This window comes from Helianthus annuus, chromosome 13, assembly GCF_002127325.2.
Source record: "Helianthus annuus cultivar XRQ/B chromosome 13, HanXRQr2.0-SUNRISE, whole genome shotgun sequence".
Classification (NCBI taxonomy): Eukaryota; Viridiplantae; Streptophyta; class Magnoliopsida; order Asterales; family Asteraceae; genus Helianthus; species Helianthus annuus.
Window position 1 is genome coordinate 105,838,857 of NC_035445.2, and position 25,817 is coordinate 105,864,673.

Genomic DNA, 25,817 nt, shown 5'->3' on the forward strand with positions numbered 1-25,817 from the left:
GAAAAACGTAAAAATCTGCAGCGAATCGCCGAGGAACCAGAGAGTTTTCAGGGAAACGGGTCGTGGTGAAATGAGAAAATGAGAAGACAGAAGGGGTTTTATTCCCGACAGTAGCCGAACACGCCCCCGTGGGTGGCTAATTTTTTTTTATAGTGCACATGTGAGTGATTTGTTTCCCAAAACTTGGTTTAGATATCTTACTGAATTTTGAAGCTTTCCCGAAGTCCATTACCTACAAGACATGATGTTAGTACACCAACCTTTGTTTAATCATTCCTTGACCGCTTGTAGTGAGATCTCTTCCTCATCATCCTTAATGAATCCTTGATAAAGGTTATGCCATTGTCCGTTGACTTTGAATGGAATTCCATTTCGAGATTTAATCTCAATTGCACCGTGTGGAAGAATATGGGTGATAGAAAAAGGTCCCGACCTCCTAGACTTTAACTTTCCGGGAAATAATCAAAGTCGTGAATTAAACAATAGAACTTGATCTCCTACTCAAAATTCATTAGGTTTAATATGTTTATCATGCAAGTTTTTCATTCTTTCCTTATAAATTTCGGAGTTAGAGTATGCTTGATTCCTTAATTCGTCTAATTCGTTTAATTGACAAAATCGATTCTTTTCGGCGGTTTCAATGTCTAAGTTTACGTTTTTTAATACCCAGTAGGCCTTGTGTGCTATTTCTATTGGCAAATGACAACTTTTTCCATAGACAAGCTTATATGGGGTGGTACCTATTGTTGTTTTATACGCGGTTCGAAAAGCCCATAAAGCGTCGTCTAATTTATCGGCCCATTCTTTTTTATTTAATCCTACGGTTTTTTCAAGTATTCTTTTTAAACCTCGATTAGTCACTTCGGCTTGTCCATTTGTTTGAGGGTGATATGTAGTTGAGATCCGGTGATAGACCCCATATCTTGTTAAATTTTTTTCAAGTTGATGATTACAAAAATGGGTACCCCCTATCACTTAGTAATGCTTTTGGAGTTCCGAAACGAGAAAATAGTCGCTTCAAGAAACTTACCACAACTCTTCCATTTGATGGTGGAGGTCCCATAAAGTCTAGTCCCCACACATAAAAAATTTCACAAACAATAATGCCATTTTGTGGCATTTCGTTTTTGGAAGAAATATTACATGATCGTTGGCATGCATCACATGTCTTGATAAGACTTTGGGAGTCTTTATAAATGGCTGGCCAATAGAATTCTGAATCAAATACCATTTGTGCGGCATTAGCGACTCCATGATGTCCTCCGTGTGGACCTTCATGACAATGGCGGAGAATTTTTCTTGCTTCACTACCATGCACACATCATCGGAGAAGTTGGTCGGCACACACTTTGAAAAGATAAAGATCTTCCCAAAAATAATGCTTTACATCGGCAAAGAAATTTTTTCTTTGATGATGTGACCATCCTTTTGCGACTATTCCACTAGCTAGGTAGTTGGCATAGTCGGCGTACCATGGTTCTTCTCGGTATTCCACCATTTCTAATGATTCCGTTAGGAATTTTTAATTGATGAGCTCTTCCCTAGTTGCCTCTAAAGCTGGATCTTCCAAGCGGGATAGATGATCTGCAGCTCTTTTGTCTTTTATCTCAATGTCAAATTCTTGGAGGAGTAGAATCCATCTAATTAAACGTGGCTTGGCGTCCTGTTTTTTAAAGATATAACGAATGGCTGCATGGTCTGTATAAACTATCGTTTTAGAAGGAACAAGATAAGAACGAAATTTATCAAAAGCAAATACTATAGCTAGAAATTCTTTTTCAGTTGTTGTGTAATTTTTTGTGCATCATTAAGTGTTTTACTAGCGTAGTATATTGGGTGAAAATGCTTATCATTTCGTTGCCCCAAGATAGCTCCAACTGCAAAGTCACTTGCATCGCACATGATTTCAAAAGGTAATTTCCAATCAGGCGCTATCATGATTGGTGCATTGACTAGCATTTCTTTTAGTGTTAAAAATGCCTGGTTGCAATCCTTGTCAAAGATGAATGGTGCATCTTTTTCGAGTAATTTTGTTAAAGGTCTTGAAATTTTAGAAAAGTCTTTGATAAATCGTCTATAAAATCCAACATGCCCTAGGAAACTTCTGATAACTCTAACAGAGGACGGGGGTGGTAATCGGGAGTTGGTGTCTATCTTAGCCCGATCAACCTCCATTCCTTCGCTTGAGATTTTGTGACCGAGTACTATTCCCTCCGTTACCATAAAATGGCATTTTTCCAAATAAGGGCGAGGTTAGTCTCCTCACATCGGGATAGCATTCGTTCAAGGTTATCGAGGCATTTGTCGTATGAATCTCCAAAGATAGAAAAGTCGTCCATGAAGACTTCCATAGTCTTTTCTATCATGTCATGGAAGATAGCCACCATGCAACGTTGGAAAGTTGCGGTGGCATTACATAGACCAAAAGACATGCGTCGATAAGCAAAAGTTCCCTAGGGACATGTGAATGTTGTTTTTCCTTGGTCTTCGGGAGCTATCGGTATTTGAAAGTAACATGAAAAACCATCTAAAAAACAATAAAATTTGTGACCGGATAATCTTTCTAACATTTGATCAATAAAAGGTAAGGGAAACGATATTTCCTTGTTGCCTCATTTAATCGACGATAATCTATACAAACTCTCCATCCAGTGTTGGTTCTTGTTGGTATTAATTCATTTTTTTCATTAGTGACCACCGTCATACCTCCTTTCTTGGGAACTACCTGGATGGGACTCACTCAAGGGCAATCAGAAATTGGGTAGATAAGTCCGGCGTCAAGTAGTTTGATGACTTCGTTTTTAACCACATCTTGAACATTTGGATTTATTCGACGTTGTGGTTGTATTACCGATTTATAGTCATCATTCATTAAAATTTTGTGTGTGCACATGGAAGGACTTAATCCTTTAATATCTACAAGCTTCCATGCGATTGCGTTTTTATGTTTTTTCAAAAGTGTGATTAACTTTCCTTTTTCTAAACTAGTTAATTTTGAAGAAATAATTACAGGTAGCTTTCCATCCTTGTCGAGAAAAGCATATTCCAAACCTTTTGAGAGTTCTTTGAGCTCAAGTGGTGGGTCTTTAGGAGACTCCTTATTTGTTTGCTCATTTTGGTCAAGAACCAAAAAGGTTGTTCAATAGCGACCTCTTCTTCGACAAAGTGGTCGATTTCGTCTGCCATATCGGGTGGTTCATCTTTATCTTTAATTAGGGGGTTGTTATTGCCGATTAGATATTTCATTGATTGGTCAAGATCGACATACCTTTTATAGGCCCCTAATTGGATGGGTAGGTTGTTTTGCTTCCGACTGATCAAGGCTTGATGGATTTTTACAAAAGGTTGTCCCAACACAAGTGGAGCATCATCAAGAATGACGAAGTCGGTTGGGACTACCGTTTGATTTGTTTGCACTAACACATCTTCAACTATTCCCATTGAGTTTATTATTTTCCGATTTGAAAGAAAAATGGGGATTTGAAGTGGAGAAAAATAACTAATACTTAAGTTTTCTAAAATGTATTTTGGCATTATATTAACACAAAGATCTTTATCGATTGTAATATTACTAATAAAGGTGTTTTGAAAGAAACATGGAACCGGTGTAATGTTAATTTCAAATGGATTATCTTCTACTAGTGTAGTTTGGTCATTTGTTAACTTAATGCTTACCATTTCGTCAATTTTAGTGTTAGTGTTTAACTGTTTTAAAAACTTAGCATGAGTAGGTACCAAACAATGGTTTTCGAAAGAAGGTGTTAAGAGATTAATTTCTTGAAAATTTGACTCTTTTTGAAGATTATTGTTTTCGGACTTACCTTTTTCGTTGTTTGGTTCATGCGTCTGTTTTTCACTTACTTGTTCTTCCATTTTTACCAATTCTATTATTACCTCTTTAGTACAAACTACCTCTTCCCTCGTGCAGGATTCTTTTATATAGCGTTCGATATCTTTGAGGTGTTGTATTATTCTTTCGGCTTCGGGGAGGATAGTTGGTGGTTCGTGAAATTGAGCGGGATAACTGTCCTAAAAGCTTGAGTGCGCAAGTTCAAACCTTGGTCCTTCGTAATACCCATATGAGGTAGATGGTTCATACCATTGTTCCTCATAGTAAGTATATGATGGAGATGATTCATACCTTGGTTCCTCAAGGTATGAGTATGATGTAGAGGGTTCATACCTTGGTTCCTCATGGTATGTGTATGAGTTGGATGGCTCGAAAAGGTCACAATATTGTACCGAGTGAGGGTTACCGCAAATGGTACAATAGTCTTCTTGGTCGGACAACTGGCACCCATTGGCTAGCTGGCAGATATCCTCCTCCTCCTTCATCCTTCAGCTATAAATAGAAGACTGCACCTCCAGGTTTAAGGATTCTGCTCTCTCACTCTTTTACTCTTAACAAACACTTATTCCTTAGAACAGTACTTATTCTCACGCCGAAGGGTCATCACAAGGAGAACCCCCCTATTCCCCTCCTTGTGGTGAGTCACCAGTGTTATGTTTTGCAGGAGATTCAGCTAACGACAAGTGAAGGAAGAGATTGAACCCTTACTTCACGAGATGACCAACTGGTATAACTTCGTGTTAACAAGTGTTTCATCATTGGCTAATAAACTTGTTTAAAGAATTTGAAGTAGTATTTTCATTTTGGAACTAACTCTAGTTGTATGTTTGACTTAACTTTTCGTCGCATGTTGGAACTACTTATGTATGTTAAACAACTTTTAATCGTACGTTTGAACTTTCGGTTAGTAGCATATGTTATGACTCATGGCAATATGTTCATTTTTAATTTATTTTGGTTGAATACTTCGTATAACTTTAGTTAAGATTATTTAAGATTTTTTTTTTGTTTTATTATGTAAAATCATATAATTTTTAGAATTTCTTATGGATAATAAATATTAAAAATCTTTTCCTTTAAGTTAAGTTAATAAATTCAGTTTTTTTTGCGGGGGGGGGGGGGTGGAGGGGGTGTCGGTTGTTGAAAGAGTTTTTATCTAAGATAGTTGTTTTTAAAACTTTTGCCAATTGTTTATAACTAGGGGTAATTTTGTCTTTTTAGGTATTTTTAAATTCCAATTCCATGAATACATTTATCAGCCAAACACATCTATGGATTTCAAAGGAATCCATCACATTCCAATTACCATAGTGAAGAGGTATGATCCCAAATCAGTGCACACATCCACTAGTAAGTGCGCGCCACGTCATCCACTAGACTACTAGACTGGCGACAACAGCGGGGACAGAAAGGATATTCCCCTTGGTCGGACAGCTTGCAGGTATCCTCCTCCTCCTTCATCCTTCGGCTACAAATAGAAGACTACACCTCCAGGTTTAAGGATTCTGATCTCTTACTCTTTTACTCTTAACAAGCACTTATTCCTCAGAACAATACTTATTCTCACGCCGTAGGGTCGTCACAAGGAGAACCCCCCCTATTCCCCTCCTTGTGGCGAGTCACCGGTGTTATGTTTTGCAGGAGATTCAACTAACGGTAGGTGAAGGAAGAGATTGAACCCTTACTTCACGAGACAACCAATTGGGATAACTTTGTGTTAACTAGTGTTTCATCATTGGCGCCCACCGCATTTTTTACAACCATTTTCATCTCCTTTCGTTCTGAAAACACACATCAATGGCTGAACCAAACCCCTCTTTCTAGATTGACAGGGAAAGCACTCCGTTTGGCCCGACAGCGGACAACGCGCACGTCTAAAGCCCCCAAAGGGACGAGCCCGACGGAGAAGAGTTCCCAAGCGCTGGAGTCACCAACATCTTTGGAAGTGCTACCCGGGTACTCCAAAAGACGACTCCCGGCACACAAAACACAAGCCATGGAGCTGGTCCATCGGCACAAACACAATCAAATGTTTCTACACTACTAGGACTACCAGAAGGTGAAAGCCTCACTTCATGGTACACAAAGTCTCAAGCAACATTGAACCTGATATATGCGTAGCTAATCGCACAACAGGCGCTAATTCAAGCACAAGTACAACCGTCTCCTTTTGTTACTCCTGTGCTTCGACAGGTGAGCAACCAGACTCCGCAGCACACGCACACGCGGACCCAACAACATGAAAGGTCGTCAACAATAAGAAAGCAAAACGTGCATGAAACGCGCGACACTTATGGGGAGACGGAGAATATTATGAAAACACACTCACCAACAGAGGAAGCCCCCATTGAGCAGTTGGCTAGGGCCGCACAACATCAATAAAGAATGGGAGCACAACACTTAAGATGAGGACTCCACATACAGACAAGAAGAGGCCTCTGTTTTGAGCAGGCTCCCACCGAATCATGAGTCATACAGGCCCCGCGCGCTCAGGCTATAATCCAGTAGCAGAACATGATTTCACCTTAAGCTACCGTCCAGAGGGCATAGCTGAGAAATCCTGTCACACCCCCAAAATCCACACGCGAAGTATCACCGCATGGGGCGTGACATGACCAGGATCAAGCCACCAATCATATTGAACAATAGTAAATGTAATTCAACCAAACAATATGAAAGGTGTTCCAAAGCAAGGGTATACTTTCAATATTTAGCGGAAGCATAAATGTAAAACCCAAAATAAGTAATAAGTTTGAAATGTCATATATGTTTAACATGGCATCCACGATACATGTCCCACAACGAATGTGCCTCCCAGTGCAAGCTCCCTGAGTACCTATTGACCTGCAAGGCATGTAATAACGAGTCAACAACAAAGTAGAGCGAGTTCACAGCTGGTTGTTTAGTTATAGTATTCGTTCCATAATTCACATGTTCGTTTTGTAAACCATGTATCGTATTTATTTTTATCGCGGCCTTCTAGGCATGTTTGCGAAGATTAGTGGGGGTTTCCCATGTATTCTAGACTAGTTATATTTGTATCGCGGCCCTCCAGGCATGTTTGCGAAGATTAGTATTCGTATCGCGGCCATTCCAGGCATGTGTGCGAAGATTAGTGGGGGCTTCCCATGTGTTACTAGTCTAGCTGTATCTATAAGTGACCTTCCCCTAACGAGGTCAGTGGTACGTATTCCGGTAACGATGAAAGTACAAGCAATCAATCAATCCCATTCCCAACCCCGGGAATCCCATGCCTTGGTAAGAGTGTGAACTCACCTTGGTTTGCTCGGCAGATAAACGAAAGGTCACTTGAGTTGTATGTGGTCAACCATGTCCTAACATGGTTACCATACAAGTCAGGTCTCTAGTTTAAGTAATGCACATATGGTTTTCTACACGTATACTAACAAGTTGCAAACAACAATGATCATGACATACACATGTAATTATGGCAGTTAACATCAGTTCATACGAATTCAACAGTTAGCATACCCACAAATATACACAACCCAAATGTGCAGCCCAAATAGTTGGGCTCGTAACAGTATGCAAGTCCAAAACATTGTGCACGTGTATATGATCTCGAGTCGAGACTAGAGATCCCGAGTCGAGACTGTGCGGTCTCGAGTTGTAGCCCACGAGTTCTAGAGTCGCAACTGAGGAGGTCTCGGGTCATACGCTCATCACTCGAGACTAGGCGGTCTCGAGTCGCAACAAGACTCGCAACCATGATCTTGAGTCATGCTGTTTGTGCTGGTGTGGTGTGGTCTCGAGTTGAGATAGTGGGGTCTCGACTCACAACCCTTGTCGAGATCAGAAGATGCAACAACTTCCTTGATTTCAGCTTCTTAATTCCGTAACAGTTGCAAACAACTTTGGCAGTTTCAAACCGGATCAAACAACATTCAATTCAGAAATCAAACATATTCATTCCACCCTAATCATCATCTAATCAAGAACAATTAATCAGCATCATATGAACCTACAACCGGATCATCCGACTACCGAATTCAAGGACTAACATGGAATCCTAAGTCATGATCTAAGCAAGAAACAATCAATCTATTGTCATGTGAAACATATGATCGGATCGTTAAGCTAGCAGATCCTAAACTAACATGCACCCTAGTTTATGTGTACATTAAATCATCCGAATCATATCACCTCTCGGTTCCTCATACAACATGTGTTCAACAGTGATTTCTTCTAACAAGAACCCTCATCATTATACAAGTTTGTAACAATCCCCATGTCAACTAGCATTTAGTCATAACAACCGCACATCATGTAATACAAACAACAATAAACACTAACCAGATTAGAGAATAAAACAAAGGTTAATCTGAGCTGCAACGATCTTCGAGAGATGGAGGTGAGGTCGCCGGTTACAAGAGAGAGGAAGAGAGAGAGGTGTAGGGTTTGTGTGTTTCTAGTTTTGCAAGTTATGAGAACCAAACTCCCATATTGGGTTATGTGTCTGCATAAAAGGGGAAGTGGGCCGAACCCTTCACTGGGTTGCCCCCTTGGTCTCGAGTACAAGCATGGTGTGGGCCGAGAGGGGTATGTGGCGAGAGAGATAAGTAGTGCGGCCCTAAAGACTTGTGCGATTTAGAAATCGTTGTGACCAAGTTTATAACACATTCATACATTCGTACATTCACGTAGCATGCAACATTTATACGTTAACATCGACATATCAGTTAATCACATAGAGTGTAAACACAAAGATAGGTTCTGAAATACGAGTTGTCACATTATTCCCAAGTTGAAAGAAATTCCGTCCTGAAATTTAGCACGTACTCACTGAGGAAGCTAGTTAAGTTGTATGGTTTTCTTGGTTTTCCTGGGGTGTCACATCATTCCCCCGTTGGTTTGGAATTTCGTCCCAAAATTCCACAGTAGCTTCAGCCTCCGTAGTGGTTGTACTGTTCGCGAATAATTGGGGATACTTTTGTTTCATTTGATCTTCGCGTTCCAAGGTGAACTCTGGGCCACGACGGGAATTCCAGCGAATTCGAACAAGAGGTATTCTGGTGTGCTTGAGGACCGTAACATCCCGGTCCATGATTTTGACTGGTTCCTCGACGAATCGCAACTGTTCATCGATAGCGAGTTCCTTCAAAGGAACTATAAGGGTCTCATCTGACAGACACTTCTTCAGATTCGACACGTGGAAAACGTTGTGAACTGCACCGAGTTCTACTGGTAGGTTTAGTTTATAGGCCACTTTGCCTATTCTTTCTATGATTTCGAACGGTCCGACATACCGCGGATTGAGCTTGCCTCGTTTCCCAAAACGAACTACACCTTTCCAAGGTGAGACTTTGAGTAGCACTTGATCCCCAACCTGGAACTCGAGTGGTTTTCTGAGCTTATCAGCGTAGCTTTTCTGTCGGTCACGAGCGGCCGCCATTCGTTGCCGTATCTGAGCAATCCTTTCTGTTGCGTCTACCACAAGCTCTGGACCAGTGATCTGACTATCACCCACCTCTGTCCAACAAAGAGGTGATCGGCATTTACGCCCGTACAATGCCTCAAATGGAGCGGCTTGAATGCTGGTGTGGTAGCTGTTATTATATGAAAATTCTACTAATGGCAGATGCTTTTCCCAGCTGTTGCCAAAGTCAATCACACATGCCCTAAGGATGTCTTTTAGAGTCTGGATAGTGCGCTTAGACTGCCCATCCGTCTGAGGGTGATAAGCTGTGCTCATGTCTAATCGAGAGCCAAAAGATTTGTGCATTGCTTGCCACAGTTCTAAAGTAAAATGTGCATCACGATCAGAGATAATAGAGGTCGGCACCCCGTGCCTTGAGACAACTTCCTTGAGATATACGTTTGCTAGAGTGGAGAACTTATCCGTTTCCTTAATATCCAGGAAGTGTGCAGACTTTGTGAGTCGATCCACGTTCACCCAAATAGTATCATTCCCACGTTGAGATCTAGGCAGGCCAGTGACAAAATCCATGGAAATTTCCTCCCATTTCCATTGTGGTATCTTTGGTTGTTGAAGTAGGCCTGATGGTTTCTGATATTCCATCTTGACTCTCGCACAAGTCAAACACTTGCTAACGTAAGTTGCTATGTGGGCCTTCATGCTAGGCCACCAATACGTGGTTCTGAGATCATGGTACATTTTATCCGAACCTGGATGTACCGAGTAGCGAGACTTATGTGCTTCATCCATTACCAGCTCGCGTAAGTTGCCATAAAGTGGGACCCAGATGCATCCTGTTACGTAGTAGGCGCCGTCCTCCTTTTGTTCTAACCGTTGCCTTGAGCCGCGTAGGCCTTCTGCCCTGACGTTTTCGGGTTTTAATGCTTCTACCTGAGCATCTCGTATCTGTGCCGGAAGACTAGACTGGATGGTAAGTTGTAATGCTCGTACACGTCTAGGTGTAGTGTCTTTTCGACTGAGAGCATCAGCCACTACATTGGCCTTGCCTGGATGGTACTTGATGGCACATTCGTAATCGTTTAAAAGTTCGACCCATCGTCGTTGACGCATGTTCAATTCCTTCTGCTTGAAGATATGCTCGAGACTCCTGTGATCGGTGTAGATGGTGCACTTGGTACCGTACAGGTAATGTCTCCATATCTTAAGCGCGAAAACAACAGCTCCCAGCTCTAAATCGTGCGTAGTATAGTTTCGTTCATGAACCTTAAGTTGACGTGACGCATAAGCAATGACCTTGTCACGTTGCATTAACACACATCCAAGACCTTGAATGGATGCATCGCAATAGACCACAAAATCGTCTGTGCCCTCTGGCAATGAAAGAATAGGCGCGCTGCAGAGCCTATCTTTTAAGTGCTGAAAAGCTGTTTCCTGTGTACTACCCCAACGGTAGGTGACACCCTTCTGTGTCAGTAGTGTAAGCGGCTGCGCAATCTTCGAGAAGTCTTTGATAAACCTTCTATAGTACCCTGCCAAACCCAAGAATTGGCATATTTCTGTTGGTGTGCGCGGTGTAGGCCAGTTTCTAATCGAATCTACCTTGGATGGATCAATATGAATCCCATCCTTGTTTACCACGTGGCCTAGGAAATGGACTTCACGAAGCCAGAAGTCGCATTTTGAAAACTTGGCATACAGTTGTTCTGCTCGAAGTAGTTTCAAAATGAGTCGTAAATGCTGCTCATGTTCCTCCTGACTCTTAGAATAGATCAGGATGTCATCGATGAAAACAATGCCAGACTTGTCTAGGTAAGGCTTGCATACTCTGTTCATAAGATCCATGAAGAGCGCAGGTGCGTTTGTTAACCCGAATGGCATGACCGGAAACTCGTAGTGGCCATAGCGAGTTCTGAATGCTGTTTTGGAGATGTCCTCGTCCCGGACTCTCAGTTGATGGTAGCCTGACCTCAGATCTATCTTTGAGTAGTAGCTCGACCCTTGCAGCTGGTCGAACAGGTCATCAATGCGTGGAAGAGGATAGCGATTCTTCACGGTCACCTTGTTGAGTTCACGGTAGTCAATGCACATCCTGAAGGTACCATCTTTCTTTTTCACAAATAGTACTGGAGCTCCCCAAGGCGAAGAGCTAGGACGAATGAAACCCTTATCCAAGAGTTCTTGCAGTTGGTTGGATAGTTCTTCCAATTCTGATGGGGCTAAGCGATACGGTGCCCAAGCTATTGGTGCTGCTCCTGGAGCTAGCTCGATCTGGAATTCGACCTGGCGATGAGGCGGTAGCCCAGGTAAATCTTCAGGAAACACTTGAGGAAAATCGCGTACAACTGGGATATCCTCTAATCTCTTCTCCTTCGTTGATGCGTCAGTAACGAGTGTCAAAATGGTAGTGTGGCCCTTTCGTAAACACTTCTGGGCCTTCAGGAAGGAGATGATGCCAACCACGACACCACTCTTGTCACCTTGAACTTCGAGAGGTTCTTTACCAGGACGGGGAATACGAACAATCTTCTCTTTGCATAGGATTTCTGCTTGCTGTTGGGATAACCAATCCATCCCGATAACGATGTCGAAACTACCCAGAACTATGGGAATGAGATCGATAGAGAAAGTCTGACCAACGAGGATGAGATTACAACCCTGAACTATGTGTGTGGCCTCTAGACTTTTGCCATTAGTTAACTCTACGACATGCTTGGTGTTTAATGGTGTTGGTGTACGCTTTAACAATTGACTAACTTTTTGAGACACATAACTGGTATCCGCACCCGAATCAAATAATACAGTAACATAAAAGTCGTCGAGAAGAAACTTACCCATCACCACTTTACGATCATTCCTTGCATCACCCTGACCCAGCACAAATGCTCGACCCCTAGCGCCATTGTTATCATTGTTTCCCCCGTTGTTGTTCCCATTGCCCTGATTATTGTTGTTGTTATTCTGGTTCTGGTTTAACTGGGGGTAGTCTCGCTTGAAGTGGTATTCAGCACCATATTGATAGCATCCCCTGTTGCCTCGCTGCTGTTGTTGCTGCTGGTTTCGTGGAGCTGGTGGTTGTTGTTGCTGGTTCTGATTCGCAGGTCGTGAGCTCCTGCAATCTTTAGCTTCGTGACCCATCTTGAGACACCTCTGACAACGACCCTTGTTACACTGGCCATTGTGGTGCCTGTTGCATGTGTTGCACTTTGGGAGGTTTCCTCGATATCCACTCTGTCTTTGACTACTAGAAAATTGCTGACCAGGGCTCTGGTTGTTATCAGTCTTTCGCTGCTGTGCCTGGGACTGAGCTGTAGCTGAACCCTTGCTGGAATCCCCATCCCATTTCTGCTTGTTGTCACTGGGAGTAGCGGAAGTAGTAGCATTAGTAGCACCGATACGTTTGGGCAGCTTGTTCTGTTCCACCGCCTGATCTGTGAGGCGATGAGCAAGGCGTGTAATATCTTGGATATTAGCAAGGTTGGCCGATGTCACATGACTTTGGATTTCTGGTACTAATCCTTTGAGATACAACTCGATACGCTTGATAGGAGGGTCCACCATAGTTGGACACAAGATGGCCAGCTCGTTTGACCTTTTCGTATATGCCTCAATCTCTGACCCCGTCATTTTCAAATTAAAGAACTTCACTTCTAACTTGTGGATGTCATCCCGTGTGCAGTATTCCCGCTTGATTAGTTCCTTGAATTCATTCCAAGGGGTGGCGTTAGCAGCTGCCAGCCCTAACATCTGAACTTGCGCATTCCACCAAGTCAGCGCAATGCCTTCAAGAGTACCAGTGGCATACTTCACCCTGCGAGCCTCAGGGCATTCACACATCTCAAACACGGACTCGAGCTTTTCAAACCAATGGAGGAGTCCAACTGTTCCTTCCGTGCCAGTGAATGTGCTAGGACGACAGTCCATGAAGGTCTTAAAGGTGCATACAGGTTGCTGAGCGTGTTGACCTGTTGTGTGTAAGAATAGGACAAGGTTAAGCACAAGAGTTGGTTTAGGAGTGTAGGATCTAAAGACCCTAGAGTGAATTGCAACTGCAGGATATACCTCCTGCTTGGGCGGCTGCAAGTGCCGCAGCAACTTGTTCGTTAATCAGAGTCGTCAACTGGGCTTGAGTCATGTTAACGCGTCCACTCGTGATCTTCATATCAAAGGGAACATAAGTGAGGGAGGTTCGCAAAAAGTGCGATGACAGTAGAGAATAAGCACACAAGTGTTCTCAAGCAATAGTGGTTATGTTTATCTAAGCATACCATGAGCAAAGTTCTATGTAATCTAGCAAGTAGGCAATGTAAACATGAATAGTATCACCTATTAGGGGCGAAGCGTCGTTGTGGATCGTTGAGCACCGTACAGGTTATAGTCTGGTTTTAATAAAAACATTTTCCCCTTATTAAAACCTAGTTCACCATAACCAATGGCTCTGATACCAATCTGTCACACCCCCAAAATCCACACGCGAAGTATCACCGCATGGGGCGTGACATGACCAGGATCAAGCCACCAATCATATTGAACAATAGTAAATGTAATTCAACCAAACAATATGAAAGGTGTTCGAAAGCAAGGGTATACTTTCAATATTTAGCGGAAGCATAAATGTAAAACCCAAAATAAGTAATAAGTTTGAAATGTCATAAATGTTTAACATGGCGTCCACGATCCATGTCCCACAACGACTGCGCCTCCCAGTGCAAGCTCCCTGAGTACCTATTGACCTGCCAGGCATGTAATAACGAGTCAACAACAAAGTTGAGCGAGTTCACATCTGGTTGTTTAGTTATAGTATTCATTCCATAATTCACATGTTCGTTTTGTAAACCATGTATCGTATTTATTTGTATCGCGGCCTTCCAGGCATGTTTGCGAAGATTAGTGGGGGTTTCCCATGTATTCTAGACTAGTTATATTTGTATCGCGGCCCTCCAGGCATGTTTGCGAAGATTAGTATTCGTATCGCGGCCATTCCAGGCATGTGTGCGAAGATTAGTGGGGGCTTCCCATGTGTTACTAGTCTAGCTGTATCTATAAGTGACCTTCCCCTAACGAGGTCAGTGGCACGTATTCCGGTAATGATGAAAGTACAAGCAATCAATCAATCCCATTCCCAACCCCGGGAATCCCATGCCTTGGTAAGAGTGTGAACTCACCTTGGTTTGCTCGGCAGATAAACGAAAGGTCACTTGAGATGTATGTGGTCAACCACGTCCTAACATGGTTACCATACAAGTCAGGTCTTTGGTTTAAGTAATGCACATATGGTTTTCTACACGTATACTAAGAAGTTGCAAACAACAATGATCATGGCATACACATGTAATTATGGCAGTTAACATCAGTTCATACGAATTCAACAGTTAGCATACCCACAAATATACACAACCCAAATGTGCGGCCCAAATAGTTGGGCTCGTAACAGTATGCAAGTCCAAAACAGTGTGCACGTGTATATGGTCTCGAGTCGAGACTAGAGATCCCGAGTCGAGACTGTGCGGTCTCGAGTTGTAGCCCACGAGTTCTAGAGTCGCAACTGAGGAGGTCTCGGGTCATACGCTCATCACTCGAGACTAGGCGGTCTCGAGTCATGTCTCGAGTCGCAACAAGATTCACAACCATGATCTCGAGTCATGCTGTTTGTGCTGGTGTGGTGTGGTCTCGAGTCGAGACAGTGGGGTCTCGACTCACAACCCTTGTCGAGATCAGAAGATGCAACAACTTCCTTGATTTCAGCTTCTTAATTCCGTAAGAATTGCAAACAACTTTGGCAGTTTCAAACCGGATCAAACAACATTCAATTCAGAAATCAAACATATTCATTCCACCCTAATCATCATCTAATCAAGAACAATTAATCAGCATCATATGAACCTACAACCGGATCATCCGACTACCGAATTCAAGGACTAACATGGAATCCTAAGTCATGATCTAAGCAAGAAACAATCAATCTATTGTCATGCGAAACATACGATCGGATCGTTAAGCTAGCAGATCCTAAACTAACATGCACCTTAGTTTATGTGTACATCAAATCATCCGAATCATATCACCTCTCGGTTCCTCATACAACATGTGTTCAACAGTGATTTCTTCTAACAAGAACCCTCATCATTATACAAGTTTGTAACAATCCCCATGTCAACTAGCATTTAGTCATAACAACCGCACATCATGTAATACAAACAACAATAAACACTAACCGGATTAGAGAATAAAACAAGGGTTAATCCGAGCCGCAACGATCTTCGAGAGATGGAGGTGAGGTCACCGGTTACAAGAGAGAGGAAGAGAGAGAGGTGTAGGGTTTGTGTGTTTCTAGTTTTGCAAGTTATGAGAATCAAACTCCCATATTGGGTTATGTGTCTGCGTAAAAGGGGAAGTGGGCCGAACCCTTCACTGGGCTGCCCCCTTGGTCTCGAGTACAAGCATGGTGTGGGCCGAGAGGGGTATGTGGCGAGAGAGATAAGTAGTGCGGCCCTAAAGACTTGTGCGATTTAGAAATCGTTGTGACCAAGTTTATAACACATTCATACATTCACGTAGCATGCAACATATATACGTTAACATCGACATATCAGTTAATCACATAGAGTGTAAACACAAAGATAGGTTCTGAAATACGAGTTGTCACAAATCCAAATTCGTCAAAGAGATTGGTATGGCACCGTTAGAAAAAAAAGCTGCCACATAACGTGGGGAAATACAATGGTCTTACAGACCCCGACGACCACCTCCAAGTGTTCACAAGTGGTGTGTGCAAAGCGTGATATATTTTTTTTGATATTTTAAGCCCATTTTGCACATTAGTCAAGTTTTAAGTTTATAAAACACGATATTCTACTAACACTAAACACACACTTGGGCAAGTTTACCCATCGTGAGCGTAGTATAGCCTTGGTAAGATACTGAGGTCGTTCAAGGACAAAAGAGATTTTAATACCGGTTTATCCTCAACGTCTAATCAATCTTATTTTTCTTTTTTAAGAAAAGTTTGGAACATAAAAATAAAAACTAAAAATGCAAATATAAGTAAAAATAAAAACATATAGACAAGATAGAATCACTTGGATATGACTCGTCTTTAGTGTATCCTTTGATGATTTTTGCACTTTCGGACTTTTTAAGAGATTATCTTAGTTATAGTAGTAGGCCCCTCTTTTGAAGGTGACGTTACCTGCAACCCAGTGGTTTGAGTCAGCAGAGATACAATCCCAAAGAGTCGGAATATTGGAAGACAATTAAGTAAGTTTTTAATGTGAAAAGTGGTAGGCCCCTCTTTTGAAGGTGACGTTACCCTCGGCTAAGTGGTTTGAGTCAGCAAGGATACAATCCCAAGAAGCCGGTTTAACGTATTAATAGTAGTTTACATATGAGGGGTTCAAGCTATTCACACCCCCGCCATCCAATACCAGTGGGTATTGAAGGAGGTCCTAGTAAGCTTGAACCAGGTCCTTGCAGGATCTATACGCTGAACAAGGCAAGAACCTTACCAAACCATTTCCCTAACCCCCGACCAGGTAGTCAAAGACCATGAAAACATGAATGATGCAATCTTTTACTTTATATAGACAGTAAAGTAACGTCAAGACACCACGGAAAAATGATAGGAAGAATTCACCTTCAACATAAGAAACTAATTATTAAAGTCATTAATACAAACCCAAATAAAGAGTGCCGAAAGATTAAAAATCAAAAGTAATACATAAAAGACTTGTCTTCACCAAGTGATGTAAGAGGCTTAACCAAACATGGCCTTTGATTGGCAAGAACCTTTACAATCAATCTTGATCCTGAGACTACTACACACTCTAAAGATGGATGATGGATGATGGTGGTGGGTGTTGCTGTTGTAATGGTGGTGGAGTGGTGGTAAAGTGGGAGAGTAGTGGTTTGCTAAGGGATGCCTTTGAAGTGAACCAAGCACCCCTATTTATAGCCTGCATAGAACTCTGGCCACGCCCTGTGTCCAGTGGGCATGCCCTGATGGCCAGCCTTTTCTCTTCCTTCATTAATTGCAAGTGTCAGCAGAGGGCCCCACACGGCCCCGTGTCTCCTGGGCACAACCCCGTGGTCAACTTCTTATCTGCACTATCAAGATTTGGAAAGATTCTGAGTATCTTTGTGTTGACCACGCCCCATTCTGAGCTGGGCACGCCCTTGTGGTGGGCGTGGAAGCTTCTACAGGTTTGTCTTTTATGCAGGTCCCTGACCATGCCCCGTGTTCAGCTGGGCACGACCCCATGGTCAGTCTTCTGATTTCTTGTTTTTACTTTGGGGATGCTGCCGAGGGGTCGGGCATGTCACATTTATCCCTTTCCTTTCTATTTGTGTTGGTTTTGGCTGCTTATTTGCTCCCTTTGTTCGTTTAAGCTCATTTGGTCCTGTAAATTCAAAAGGAAGACAAAAACACGCTTTTTCCAACATTAGTACTAAAAAAGGGTTAGTTTTATACCTCATTTGATGTAATTTATATGTCACATTTTGCGCACATCAACAAGCATAGGAGTTGTGAGAGGATGGTCACTACCAGTTTGGTGTCACCTATTTGTTCAGACCTTCGTAGGCGCAACACGCGCATGGTTCGATAGTTTACCAGCTTGAAGAATCAAGTCTTGGATGGACTTCCAAGAGAAATTCTTGTCACACTTTAGTCAACAACGAAGGTACGCCAGAGACCCAGCAGATGTCTTGAACATATGGCGCAAGGAACATGAGGGTATCAAAGGCTTCATCACCAGGTACAACAAAGAATGCCTGGAAATTGGGAATGTTGGAGATGAAATCATGCGCACGCATGGGAATGTTGGAGACGAAATCATGTGCGTCGTCAAATGTGATGATCTGATACGAAGGGTGAAAGGAAGAGATGGAGGCCCAAAAGACTGGGAAACCTTCATCGAAGCAGCAAAAATCATTGCGCAGACTGATAAGCAGTTGACCGGCGAAGAAAGTCGTCAACATCACTATAGCCAGCACGTCAATGACAGGCACAACAAAAAAGGGCATGGCTCACCATGGAAAGCGTCTGGCTATAGTGAGAAGAGTCCATTGGTGGAAGATGTGCGCGCGACTATCAATCAGATTGGATATCGAAAGGAAGTCAAACTAGAAACAGAGAGAAACAGTGGACACCACTTACCAAGACTCCTTCCGAGGTTTTATCCACCGAGAATCACCAGTTCAAGGCTCCTCTGGATATGCACAACAAAAGGGGGCAAGACCCAAACCTTTTCTGCGAATATCATAAAGATACAGGACACTTGACAGATGATTGTATCAGTTTGAGGCAAGAGATAGAGCGAGACCTGAAAAGTGGCAAACTTACACACTTGGTCAAGAACGACAAAAGAGACACGCGCCAAATACACATGCGAGACGAAGGGCCAGATAACAAGAAACTTTGAAAGTTAGAGACGCACATGGTGCAGGGTGGCCCAAGGAGACCAAAAAAGAACTACAACAAGTGCGCTCAAGATGATTCATGGCGCGAGAGGCAAGTGGTTTTTCCTATTGTTAGGGGAGGACCACGAGAAAGGAGACCTATTGTAATCTCAGGCGTATTTAGTCACTACCAGACAGATTACATCTTCATTGATCCCAGGAGTATAACAGATACCATTTACGAACAATGCTTCAACCAACTAGATCCATAAGACAAGGCATGTCTAGAACCGGTAGACTACCCTCTAACCGGATTCTGCAACGAGGCTATCTTTCCTTTGGGCCAAATATCATTCCTAGTGCTGCTGTCTGACGGAAGAAACTCCCAAACAGAAGAGGTCATCTTCATGGTCCTACCAGCAAACTCCCGCCATGACATCCTCCGTGGGAGAGAATCACAAGGAGATTTTAGCATGATCTGCTCAGGCCCCTGGGAGTAGCCATCATTCACGCAAGAAAAGAGGTACTCATGACTGATGAAGCGCGCCCATAAAAAACAAGCAAGCCAACTCCGCGCGCGAAAGCGGAAAATGGGTTCTCAACAGGAAATACCCATAACAGACAGTCACGCTAGGCGCAACAATTTTGGAGAACACACGCACCCTCCTCAAGCAATTATTGTTTAGGAATATGGACATTTTTGCCTGGACACCAACAGATATGGTAGGTGTTCCACGACATGTCGCAGAGCATCGGCTGAACGTCTTCGAAAACGCAAAACCAGTGGTGCAGACCAAACGAAACCTACGCCTATAAAATAACGAAGCTATGAAAGAGCAAGTGAAAGAACTGCTAAATGAAGGAATCATACGCGAAGTGCGCTACCAGACCTGGGTCTCGAGCCCAATGATGGTACCAAAAGGAAACAACGGGTGGCGGATGTGTGTCGATTATAAAGATCTTAACAAAGCATGCCCAAGGGATTGCTATTCCTTGCCAGAGATCGATAAAAAAATCGATTCTTTAGTATCTTTCGGATGGAAATGTTTTCTAGACTTCTACAAGGGGTATCACCAAGTGTAGATGGCAGTCCAGGATGAAAACAAGATAGCATTCTGCACGCCGATGGGCTTATATTGCTATACCCAAATGCCATTTGTTTTACGCAATGCAGGGGCTACATATCAAAGGTTGATGAATGAAACATTTGGTGACGACTTCTGCAAACACATCGAGGTATAGATGGACGACCTGGTAATTATGAGCATAGAGGAAGACCTAATGCTGTGGAACATAGAGAAAACTTTTGATACGCTCCAAGGTGTCAACATAAAGCTGAATCCAGCTAAATGTTCATTCAGAATGGAGGAAGAAAAATTTTTGGGCTTCATCGTCACAAGAGATGGATTTAAAATGAACCCTGAAAAAGTGCAGGCCATTGAGCGTATGCCTTCCCCATCAACGATTAAAGAAATGCAAGTTCTGGCAGGATGTTTAGCCGCGCTAAACCGCATCCTCGCTAATCATGTGGCAAGTCATTCCCGTTCATCAAGACTTTGCGAAATTGTGTCAACAAGAATAAATTTCTGTGGACTCCAGAAGCAGAAGTTGCGTTCAAGGAAATGAAGGAATGTTTAATACAGCTGCCAACTCTCACAGCTCCAAAAAAAGACGAACTGTTGGTCATGTATCTACCAGCTTTTGAAAAGGTGGTAGGAGCAGTCGTATTGGTTGACCGGAAACTTGTACAGACACCAGTATATTACGTCAGCCGCACCTTTAATGATCCAGAAATGAGGTTTTCAATAATGGAAAGGCTAGTCCAAGCTCTTTTCCATGCTTCAAGGCGGCTACGTAGATATTTTTGAGGTCACGTCATCCATCTCCTGACAAACTACAACCTCGGCAACATCATAGTAAAGCCCGAAATTTCTGGAAGATTGAAAAAATCGGCCATCGAGTTGGGTGGACACAACGTAGTTTTCAGGCCTAGACCGGCGATTAAAGGGCTGGTGTTAGCAGATTTCCTCACAAAGGTACCAGATGACAAAGACCATGAATGCAAGGCGATGGAGAAAGCTGTCAAACAATCCTCAGAGGAACCGTGGTTGTTATACACAGACGACGCATCCAATGAGGACGGTGCAGAAGCAGGGCTGAGGTTAGTAAGTCCTGATAAACATGAGTTTACGTATGCCATCCATCTGGAATTCAAGAGTACAAACAATGAAGAAGAATACGAAGCTTTCCTCGCAGGCTTACGCTTGGCAATCAAGATGGGAGTGAAAAATCTTGAAGCGCATGTAGACTCATTGTTGGTGGCAGGCCAAATCAACGATCAATATGATGCGAAGGGCGATGTCATGGCACTTTACCTCGAGCAGGCAAAGTCACTGTTGCAACATTTCAACTCTTTCAAGATCACAAACATCAACAGAAGTTAAAACGAACCCGCTGACGCACTAAGCAAACTCGCATCCAATAGTTTTCAACATCTGGCAAAAGATGTACGAATCAAAGTGTTAAAAAACCCGTCCGTTCCTCTGCGCCAAGTTAATGTAATCCAGATGGGGTCATCATAATGGATGTCACCAATAATACTGTACTTACAGTCAGGGATCCTGCCAGAAAATAATGCAGAAGCTTGGAAGACATAACACAAAGCTTTGCATTATCAGATGTCCGACATCATCTTATACCGATGATCTTATCTGTGACCTCTGCTACGATGTGTAGACCCCGAGGACGCAATTATCTTATTAGAGAAGTACATGAGGGGATTTGCGGAATCCACGCAGGCCCTAGGATGGTAGTGGCAAAAGTGATGAATGTTGGGTACTGTTGGCCAGGGATGCACCTGGATACCGTGAAGGTTTTGAGAAAATGCGATGGATGTCAAAGGCATGCACCCAAGACTCTGTGCCCCAAGAACGAGTTGGTCCTGGTCACAACAGCATGGCCATTTAAGCAATGGGGGATAGACATGGTCGGCCCATTCCCAGATGCCCCCGGGGCGGTAAAGTTTATCATAGTCGCAGTCAACTATTTCACCAAATGTAACAACCTCGCAAATTTCCACTCCAAAAAGGCACACTAAGGAACCTAATTGAAACCCCCAAGTGGTACGGTGCGACCCGAAATTTGAAAAACGGACGAAACCTGCAACAGTGCCCCCTTAAACTCAAGGGGGATCCCCTAAATGATCTGTGCTTCACAAAAACGGGGTGAGAACACGTATTTTTGATTTTTTGACAACTCTCAAGGCTATACTCGACACCAGGCTACCCTAGCCTAGACGGGTCGCTGTCGCAACACGCGCCAGGGTCCAGGGGAGCCGGCGCGACATGCGGGAGAGACCAAAATCCAGATATAAATCCCAGGGGTTGGCACTTGAATGGTTTGCTTGTTTCACCGATAAAATTCATTTCATACGTTGATATCTGCTCTGTTTCTTTCCAAAATACAATCAAAACATCAGAACTCTACTACGATAACAGGGTAATAACTCGATCGCTTCTACGATACAGTATCCGATCGATTAAAACCGATCCGATGGATGTTTAAGTGCTGCCTACATTGGGCTATACTTTGTCATTCGTCGTGAGGGTTTCGATCTCGTGATTATCATAAATGTTGAGTTAAGTTACTAACCTAGTTTCGTTTGCATTGTATATTTAATTAGGTCACCAGCTTAACCAGTAGGCAAGCCTTGACTGTTTAAATTTGCAATGTGAGTCATTCTCTTTTTACCAAATTGCTTTCAAAACCCTACTTATTTTCAAAGTTATGATTACAGTGATTAAGTCTTTGTAATCTACAATTACTGCCGGTATGTGGGGTTTTGTATACACTACTTGATAATCTTCACCATTGGACAACGGGTTAGCCAATGTGTGATATGACCATAGTCACAGATCCGGTCGAGTGACAAATACCGATTTGGGGTAATTGGTTGATATAAAACATTGTAATAGCTCTTAATACTCTATGTTATAACAATGTGTCTTTTGTATAAATGGAATGTACTCGCCAGTATTTTTCACTGATCAAATCTTTTTAAAACATGTTTTAGGTGATTTACTGTGAAGAAAAGGAAAAGTGCCCCGTTGCACTCCAGCTTAAATAAAGTGGCTCAGTAAATAGAAATAAACATGTTTTCTGTAAAACAGGGGATTTCCCAGTGAAATTCCTTTCTTGTAAGATACGGGGGTTGTCCCGGAATTTATAATAAAATAATTCAAATGTTTTCTTTTAACCCTGATATTAATTTTCTAACAAACGGTCCTATTGAAAATGCCGCTGCCAATTAAATACTGATACCACAGGGTTCTGTCCCGCGGCTTCCGAATCGGGCAAAACGGGTCGGGGGCCGTGATAGAAAAGGCGGTATCAGAGCCACTAGTTTAAGTAAATTAAGTATTTGAAAAATACTTAAATTTTAGTCAGGAATTTGGTGCTTCTGTGAAATTTAATTGCAATAAATAAAAATTTAATTTGGAACTTTTGTGTTTCCTTATATGTGACTAATAGTATGAATGAATTATCGGAGGCTCTCCAAAACTTCTCGATACATTCCACTGACATGGAAACCGCCGGGAACCAGACCGGGTACCAAGCTGAGACAGATGAGCCAATGGTGTTCCAAGCCCAGGAAAAACCCAAACCAAAAAAGTGAAGAAAATAGTGGAACCAAAGGGAAAAGAGATTGTGGGAGAAATCTCTGGTCAAGCTCCGGCTTTACCACCCTGGGAGGAGTTAGAAAGAAAGCTAGCAAACTGCGACCTTTTTGGCCTAGCTGATGAAAACCTTGTGAACATTCCCATTCAAAATGAACTTCCTATAAATCTGGAACCTGCCATCCCTGAACCTATTGTTAACCCACTACCCCTGCCTGATCCAATTAAGGAGTGGTGGACCAATGAATTGCATTTTCAAAACCTCATGAACAATCCAAACCCTTATTACCCACAGTTTGAACCTGCCCCCGCCACTTTTCCACCCATGAACCCAGAAAATGTTGCTGAACTACACCGCTACGACGAAGAATTGGTGGACGCAGGAAACAGGATCCGATCTGTGGGCGAGAACCTCCCCTGGAAGTACGATGAAAGGGAATTTCACTTTTAAAGACGGTTAACCATAGAATAGGTGTTTTGTGTAATAGTAAAATATGAAAAATAATATATATATATATATATATATATATATATATATATAATGTATAATAGTATAAATATCACCTACTAAAATAAAACATCTGCAAATATGTGGTTTGCACAGATGCATATATATATATATATATAAACGTCGCAAGGATCGACAATTTTGGCTATATGTGCTGACTTAGTTTGTGATTGTGATTGCCATATTGTGTTTAATTGCTATCTATTTTGTGATATTAATCCGTATATATTGTTAATAATTCAGATGGCAAACGCAGCTAACCACTCGGAAAATGAAGTTAATCAATCAGAACCAAATAATCAGGAAAACTTTCTCAATAGAGAAGATAATGAAAATATAGTTGCTCAGGGTATAGCCAATGCTATCCCAGCAATCGTCGCAGATGTTAAAAATCCAGTCGAACCTTCCAAAGCCAACAATAGCAAACGCACCCATGATGATAATTTCAGTTATAGCGTAAATGGAGGCAATAATAATATAATTCAAGCCCCATTACCTAAAAAGATGAAAGTGATGACGACTGGTTGCACTTTTAAAGAATTCCTTGCCTGTAAGCCAACCAAATTCGCAGGCAATGAAGGAGCAACTGTTGCACTATGTTGGATAGAAAAGACAGAAATTGTGATCAAAATAAGTAAGTGCGCAGAAGAAGACAGGGTGATGTATGCGTCCTACCTTTTCAAAGAAGAAGCATTAGAATGGTGGAATATGGTGCTGCAAGCTAGAGGAAGTGACATGGCTTATGCCATGAGATGGGAGGAATTTAAGGAACTGGTAGAAAGGAAGTTTTGTCCTTCCTACGAAAAGGAACAAATGGCAAATCAGTTCCTGAACCACAGGATGGTGAATGTTTAATGCCGTGAGTATACATCAAAATTCTTCGAGTATGCAAGAATAGTACCGACTCTGGCCTCGCTAGAACCTGTACTTATCTCTCGTTACATTTGGGGATTGATTAGCGAAATCTGTGATATAGTAAAGGCTGCTAGACCTCGAACTATCGACGATGCAATCAAATTGGCCAATACATTGACTGACGGATTGGTTCGTACGAGAGAGGAGAATAGGAAGAAGGAATTGGCTCAGAAGATCACCCAAGGTTTCCGTTTGGGTAATAATAATAATAATTCCAAGAAAAAGGGAGCCGGGCAGTCTTTCGCACTGCCATTTTGTAGAAACTGTAAAAGGAAACATTTCAGAAAATGTAAGGAATACTGTAATTTCTGCAAAATACCAGGGCACCGAGAGCAAGATTGCAGGAAGAAATCTACGATCTGGTACAATTGTGGAGAAACAGGGCATTTTAAGCCAAATTGCCCTAAATTAGTCAAGACACCTGACAATAAAGCAAAAGCGGCCGATGGAACTAATAAGAAGAACGCAAGAGCTTTTCAGCTGACAATACAAGAGGCGGATCTGATTCCTGACGTGATAGTTGGTACGTTCCTTGTCCATGACGTTTATGCAAAAGTATTATTCGACTCTGGTGCAAACCAAAGTTTTATAAATAATTCGTTCTGCCAAGCTCTTAAGCAACCTTAACCAAACTTAGCCAAATTTATACGGTAGAAACGGCAGAAGGAAACCCTATCAGTATAGATAAGGTACTTCGAGAAGGAAAAATAGAATTATTAGGGCATAAGTTATCGGCAAACCTTCTACCTATGAATTTAGCAGGATTTGACATCGTGTTAGGAATGGATTGGTTAGTAGCCAACCATGCTCGAATACTATGTGATCAGAACTCTGTAGAAATTCGTGCGCCAACCGGATAAATAATTTTGGTTACAGGAGATAAGCCACGCAAGCCAATGAAGTTCATTTAAGTAATGGAAGTTGCTAGCTACGGACAGAAACAAGGTATAGTGTATATGATTTCAGTAATCATTAACACTAATTGCAAAGAACTTCAGGAAATTCCAGCAGTATCAGAATACCCCGATGTATTCCTAGAAGATCTACCTGGATTACCACCAGATAGGGAAGTAGAAT